Genomic DNA, 7375 nt, shown 5'->3' on the forward strand with positions numbered 1-7375 from the left:
GGCAGAGGAGGGGCTGCCGGGACGCTGCGCGGGCCCAGGAGGCTGCGCTCTGGGCGTCCGCGGGCCTCCTCCGAGTCTTCGGAGCGGATGCCCTGGGCCCCGGGCCGGGCCAGGACTCACGTCGGCACACGCTCCCAGTTCCAAAGAAGGAAGGGTTTGAAATCTGCTGTTGACTCAATGAACGTCCTGGGAAACTCCTGCTTTCTTATTATTTTTAAGTTTTAATATTTTTATTTTTTAAAAATAGGGAACGCTTCACAAATTTGATGTCATCCTTGCGCAGGGACCACGCTAACTTTCTCTGTACGGTTCCCGTGTTAGTGTATGTGCTGCCGAAGCGAGCACTCATTATCACTTTTAAAAATGGAGGTGAAATTCACATTACACAGAATTAAAGCGAACAACTCAGTGGCCTTGAGTGCATTCATCCTGTTGTGGAACCACCAGATCTATCTACTTCCAAACCATTCTCGTCACTGCAAAAGGATACCCCATATGCATGAAGCAGTTGCTTCCCATTTCTCCTCCCCCCAGATAATTTTTTATGGGTTTACCTATCTGGAATGGTTCACGTAAATGGAATCATACAATATGTGACCCTTTGTGTCTGGCTCCTTTCACTTACGTAATGTTTTTGAGGTTCATCCGTGTTAAGCATGTATTAGTACTTCACTTCTTTATATGGATGAATAATATTGCATTGTATAGATACATCACAGATTGTTTATGCATCATCCACTGAATTCTATGTTTAACCTTTTGGAGAACTGCCAAACTGTTTCCCATAGTTGCTGAACCATTTCACATTTCTTACCAGCAGTGTACAAGGAGGGTTCCATCTACTTTCATTATTAAGCAGGTGATTGCTGTGACCTTGGAAGGCAAGGAGATGGTTACCAGGTGCTGGCACAGGCAAAATAGGTCAGGGTGATACCTGCCCTATTCCCCCACCTGCTGGCTGGAGTGGCAATGTGCGCGCGTCCGCGCGTGCCTGTGTGTGCGTGTGTGTGTGTGTGTGTGTGTGTTCCCTCTTTCACCAGGCATGTGGGTCAGATGGTGACATCTAGAGCCTTAAAGCCAAGCTGGATAGAGTCCCGCAGGAGTGGGGCTTGTGGTCCACCTGGGCCCCAGCAGCTCACGACATATTCTCTCAAGGATAGATACAGCCTGCCCGCCCCTCCTCCCTGCTCCAGTCCCCTCTCCTCATCTCTCGTCTTTTCCTTTCCTGGGCCTCTCACCCCTTCTTGCCTCCCACCCTCCCTTCTTTCTTTCCACCACCCCTCTTTCCTACATCCCCTCTTCTCTTCTTTCCTCCTGTGTTTTTGCCCACCTCTTATTTTCTCTGCTTCCCATTTCTGTCTGCCCTCCTCTCCCCGCCCCTTGCATCTCTACATTCTCGCTCCAGTTTCCTCATTCTCGTCCACCCCCCACCCCCTGCCCCCAAGAGCACTAAGGCCAAAGTTCGCTCACCAAAGACAATTCTTCCACCTAAGGGACTGCGTGGGAAAGAAGGAGGTAGGGAGCTGTCTGCTTGCTCATGGGCTGTATCCACAAGCTCCACTCCCCACTTAGGCCCACCGCAAATGAGGTGGGGTGCAGAGAAGTCCCTCACCTTTATTCCCGCCTCCTCCCCGGAGAGGAGACGGCAAGCAGCTGGGGATAAGGAGATCCAGTCTGGTCACCTCTGTCTGTCAGGATCAACGTCAAGGTCCGGGGAGAAAGGAGTTGTCAGAGGCTCTATGCGCTTAAGGTGTAGGAAGTGGCCTTGGTGGTAGTTTGAGGAATGGAGGGGGGAAGCGCATCCATTTGTGCCCCAGAGCCCCCCGGCCGCCCCTGTGCGCCAGGCCCGCTGCACCTTGCTGGGTGAACCACACAGCAGGCTCAGTCCTGAGCGGGGAAAGCAGGGGAAGACAGCCCTGCCCCATGGGTCCTGGAAACATAGCTTCTCACCAGCAGTAGCAGCATCACTTGGGGATTTGTTAGAAATGCAAATTCTCAAGCCTCTCCTCAAACTTATAGAATTAGGAACTTTGGGAGCGAGACCGACAACCCTTGTTTTAACAGACCATCTAGGTGATTCTGGTTCTCACTTTAGCACAAAAACCACCGCCCCACTCTGTGTGCCTCTCAGTGCCCCGAGTCTTGTGGGAGACACAAGGCCTTGCGCTGAGAAAATTCCCATTAAGAAGGTGGCATCTAGACTTCTCCCTGCAAGCGGCTCTGCCAGTGTCCCTCCCAGCCGGAAGCACCAGGACGAGTCTCTTCAGAGGAGCCGGCTACAGACAGGACCCCTGAGAACCGCCCCCTTCCAGTTCTCGCTCCATCCTTCAGAAAGTGGGTTTGATGTGCTAATGAGGGCATCCATTATTGAGTATTATTAGCATTCATTACAATAACAAGCAGGGGAGGAGAGGGGCCACTGGGAATGGAGGAGGGTCTTTTGAAACTTACTGCCATTTACTCCTCCCGTACAGAGTGGGAGAGGGTGTGGGGGAGTGAGGAGACTAGGCTGCGGTCAGAAGAGCGCAGGCTGGCAGCGAAGGGAGTCTCCCCCCATCCTCCTCAGCGCAGCGCCCCCTCCACCCCGCACTCCCACCAACTTCTGCCCCAGATGCCAGGTCACTGCCCTGGTCACTCTCTCCCCAGAACAGGGCCAAAGCCCAGTCCCCTCACTGCCTCCAGGTTGCTCTTGGTGGAGTCTGGAAGGTCCAAAAGGGGCTCATGAAATGCGGGGGCCTGGCGACACCCCGCTGGCAGGGGGCTGTCCCGAGGATCTGGGGTGGGAGGCTCCAAGGTGGCAGGGGGAGCAGTCCAGGGTGTCCAGACATAATTTCTACATCACCCTTTCCCTTGTGCCTTGCCCTAGAGGCCCATGGGCCCCTCTCTGGCCACCCCAGGCCCCACCTCCCTCTTCCCGTTCCAGCCACACAGAGGGGAGGGAGGGGCGAGGCTGAATGCTCTCACCTCAAGGATGCTCCCACGTTCGCTCCCTCCTGCAGGCTCCCCCGCATCAGGTGAGGAGGCTGGGTGGAGTGGCTGGGAAGGGCAAGGCGGGCAGTGCCAGCTGCCCCCTCCCAATAGAGAGCAAAGCCACAGACACAGAGGAGGAGGAGGGCCCGGGGGGAAGTTACCTGTTGCACAATGAGAGTGGGGGTGGGGTGGCACCTGAGGCATCTCAGGTGGAGGCAGCTGGCACATTGGTTGTGCTGGGCACCGTGCCAGCTTACAGGAGCAATTTTCATCTCTCGGCTGGAAAAAATCATACCTGGGCTGCTCTCGCCTTGATCAGTCAGTCTTTTCCCTACACCAGGAGCCTCTGCTTCTGAGGCCTGACCGGACAGGGAGAAGGCCCTATCTTCCCTGGGGTGGGGGGTCGGGCCGGGGATCAGGTGGGTCCATGAGGGGTTGACGGTGCCAGGCCATCTGCCCCGTGGCTCCACTTGGAGCCTTGGGGTCTTTGTTCCTGTTCAGGATACGTATCCTTTCTCGGCCCTCCTCGGGACACTTGGAGGCCACTGTCCTGGGTTGGGTGGGTGTGGACAAAGGAGCTGAGGAGAGAAGGGAGTCAGATGAACTCACAGCTCTGCAGACGATCAGGAATGTTAAGGACTGTCTTTACAAAGTAAGGTACATTAATAAAAAACATCACCTGAATCTGATTTAAGCTCCTTACTAGGAAGGGGGCCCTCATGATGTAAGAGGTCAACTTGGAGTGGGGAAAAGATGAATGTATTGTCCCACTGACACCTTTGGAACTGTTTCTCATCTCTAAGGGCTGATTCATGGACTCTCTCCCCCTCAGTCCCTGAGGAAGTGGCTTCTTGGCATTTAGCGTAAGGGCAGAAAAATCTCCATGTGACAGGACAAGCATTCCCAACTGTCATCCAGGTGATAATGCTCACTTCCTGAACTTTGACATAAATGCATGTTTTAACCCTCAGCCACATTCTAGAGTTCCCTCTCTCCCACCCACCACAGGGTCATGAGAAGCTTGCCAGAGGTCGGCCCCGGCTTCTGGCAGCCCCCAGGGTTAGGAGATGGTGGCGGTGATAGAAGAGCTCTGGAGTCAGGCAGATCTGGGTTTGAATTTCCACGTAGCTACTCTTAGATTGGCTACACCTCTCTAAGCCTCAGCTCGTCTCTGAAATGGGGCTGAAAATGACCACTTCTGCAGGGTTGTTGAGAGGATTAAATTAGAGAATATGGGCAAAGCAGCCGCTGATCCCCTTCCTTTTAGGTGGGCACAAAGTAAGGGAGGGAAGAGACCTTGTCTCGTGGGGGACACCTGAGGGAGAGGCAAGGGACAGAGGCTTGTGCAGTTGAGTGGGAGGCTTAAATGTCGAGGAGCAGTAGTGCAAGCCCCCAACTTCTGGGCTTTGAGAGGCTTGGGAGGCGATGTCCATGCAGCTGTGGAGAAGCTGCCCCTCCCTCTGCCAACCCCTCCCTCACACGGGGCCTGCTGCCTCCCATGCCGGTCCTGGGCAGGCGGCCAGGCGGAGAGCTGGACAAGTTCCCACTGCGCACTCAGAGGCCAAAAGATGGGCACCGTCCAGTTGGCAGAAGGAGAGGCAGCTGGCCCAGGAGGGGAGAAGTCAGGGTGCCGACTGCTGGGGTCGTGTGCCCAAACGGTGTGTCCAAGAAACAGCTCTTGGCTGCCCTCCTGAGCTGTCTGGCTGGAGCTGGGAAGGGCCCTGTCCTCTTGTACTGGCCCTGCCGCCTAAATTACTGCAGCTGGAGATTAATCTCTGAGGGGCATCAGGGACTTGCCCCTAGCCAGGCATGTGGCTGGCTCAGGGGCAGGCCTGGGGGCGGGCAGGAAAGTGGGAGAGCCTAGATTAAGGCTGGAACTGGGTAGAACAGGAAGTGGGGAAACCGGTTTGTCACTTGGGCCTCAGGGTGGGGTCTCCTCTGCTGCCTCCCTGCCTGCCTGCCACTCTGCCTGGCAAACTATAGCGAAGAGATGTAATGTGCCCCTTCCTTGCTCGTCTAACCTGGCTTTGGGGATACTGAGAATAAATTAAAGGGGCAGGGGACTTAGCCCACCTGCCCCTCCCCAAGAGACGCTTGGGAGAGAAGAAACAGGACAGAAAACCAGAGGGAGAGAGGGAGCAAGCAACCGGGACAGAAGGAGGGGTCAGTGCTGGTCTCAGCTGGAGAAGTCTGTGGATTCCACAGGTAGGCCACGGTAGGAGTAAGGTCAGGGTGGGACTAAGGGCAGGGTGGGGGTCAAGGGGGGTGGGACAGTGCTGACCTCTGCAGGCTAAGGTGGTGATGGCAATGGCGTCGCCGAGCTAAGTGTGAGAGGGGTCAGGAGCTGAAGCGCCCTCCTTTGGGGTTGGCTTGAGAGATGATTTTAGACACACCTCACTGCTAGCATAGGCCCCTGCAGTTACAGCAGAGGCCTGCAGGAGGGGCTGCAACTCGAGCTGGGGGCAAGGAAACAGTCCAGCAGGGGGCGCCGGTGGACTGGGTCCGGAGACTGAGCTGTGTCTAAGGAGGGGTGAGGGTAGGGGTGAGGGGAGCGTCTGGGCAAAGCCGAGCAGGGTCCCGACTCTCCCTGCACAGGGCGGCTGTGGCTTTCGGAGGTCACCTTGGCTAAAGAGTGGACCCCCCACCCAGTCCCGCCCCTCCACCTTGCCTCCCTACCCTGTCCCTTCCCGAAAGCTTCTCCATCCCAAGGCGCGGGGAGCCTTGGAGACTCAGAAGTCCCCAATCCTGGAGGTTCATCTCCTTCTTTCTGGCCGGTTCCGGGCCTTAGGTATTTGTCTCTACAGTGGCGAGGGGATACCTTGGGGTGGGAGAAGCAGGTGGAAAGAGGAGGGGAGCGTGAGCGCGCCCATTACCCCGGCCCCGCGCTCGCCGCCGGATCGTGCTGCTCCAGGGCGCGAGGCGCCGTGCCCACTCCCCTCCCCGCTCCCGCCACCCTGGTGGCCCTTTGTACGTTCCGGCCACACGCCCGTGCCCGCGCTGCGCGCGCTCCCGCCCGCAGTGACACACCCGCGCCGGCTCGCACGCGCGCGTTCACACGCGCGCACACACACACACACACACGCACACGCACACACACACACTCGCTCTCTCACACTCGGTGACACGCCCGCGCGCGCGCGCGCGCACCCACACGCCCGGCCGCCGGCGCCCTCCCAGCTGGTCCACCCCGGCGGGGCCCGCGCCCCCGGCCTGCCCGCTTGGCACCGCGCTCCGGGGCTGGGGCTGAGCAAGGAGCCCGCGAGGCAGCAAGAGGGCGAGCGCCAGGCAGGCCGGCCCGGGGCCCCCGCCCCCCGCGCCCCGCCCGATGGGGAACGCTCCGTCCCAAGGCATGTCCCTGTCTCTCTCCTCCCTAATGTGCCTCCATGCTTAAGTGGAAGGTATTTCTGTTTTCTTTGTGTGTTTTCCCCTCGGCCGGGGGCGGGGGCGGCGGCCGGGTCCGGGAGGCGGCGGCCCGAGGGGCGAGGGATGCTCCGGGCGCAGGTGTGTGGGGGGCAGGGGACCGCGGCGCGCCCAGTTTGGGGGAAGGACACTGGTGAGCGGAGCGCTGGGACCCGAGAGGGGTTCAGGAATTGGGGAGGCTGGAGACCGGGTTGGGAGGGCCTAGTAACGCGGGGGGGGGGGGAGCGGGCCCGAAGGGTTAAAATTTAAAGGGGTCTGTGCGGAGGGGTGGGGAGAAGAGGAAGGTAGACGGATGGTGAGGACAGTGGGTGAGGGGAGTGGACCGCCCGAGGAGGAGGAAGAGGGGGATGAAGGAGGCGAAGGGGATGGAGAAGTGGGGGGAACATCAAAGGTCTCTCCCACTGGTCCCAGAATGGGATGCAAGCACTTGGGGGGTTGTGGTAGGTGCTTTGAACCAGTACCCCAGGGAAGGAAGAGGATGACTGCATTCTGGGGTTGGCTGTGTTGCCAGGATACAAGCCTGTATTCCCCACCCCACCTCCCCATCACCTCAACGCCTAGCCCTGGAGACCTCGGAGCCTAGGCAGCAGTTGCAGAAACTGGGGACCCGCTCCCAGCTCAGCTGGTGGGTAGGGAAGGGCCATGAGAGGGAGGGGTTGGGGAGGGGCTATTTGATCTTAAGCCCTCCCCCTGAAGAGGGCAGGGGAGGGCGCCCCCAGCTGGGCAGAGCGCCTAGGGTTAGTGAGGAGTTAGTGATGGGCAGAGGGTGGGGCTGGGGACGGGACGCCCCTGGCTCCCTCCCTCCTCCCACGCACCCCCCTGCTACGTCAGAAGCTCCCGGACCAGCTCCGAGTCCTGTCGGTGGGGGCAGCAGGATGCTAGTGGAAGCAGAGGGGGCCGGCCGGGTGCCTCCGCAGCTCGGCTGGCAGAGCCCGGCGCGGTGTGTGCGGTTGCTAGTGCGAGCACCCCCGCCCCACCCTTCCCC

General features: G+C 58.8%; 1 non-coding gene across 1 annotated transcript; it reads right to left on the minus strand.

The window, feature by feature from the left end:
• Positions 1-239: 239 nt before the first annotated feature.
• LOC129087089 (U6 spliceosomal RNA) lies at positions 240-345 on the minus strand. The gene has a single exon (XR_008530872.1). It is a non-coding gene; the product is annotated as a U6 spliceosomal RNA (small nuclear RNA).
• Between the last annotated feature and the right edge of the window lie 7030 nt (positions 346-7375).

This window comes from Pteronotus mesoamericanus, unplaced genomic scaffold (assembly GCF_021234165.1).
Source record: "Pteronotus mesoamericanus isolate MK-2021 breed Mesoamerican mustached bat unplaced genomic scaffold, CSHL_Meso_final scaffold_476, whole genome shotgun sequence".
Classification (NCBI taxonomy): domain Eukaryota; kingdom Metazoa; phylum Chordata; class Mammalia; order Chiroptera; family Mormoopidae; genus Pteronotus; species Pteronotus mesoamericanus.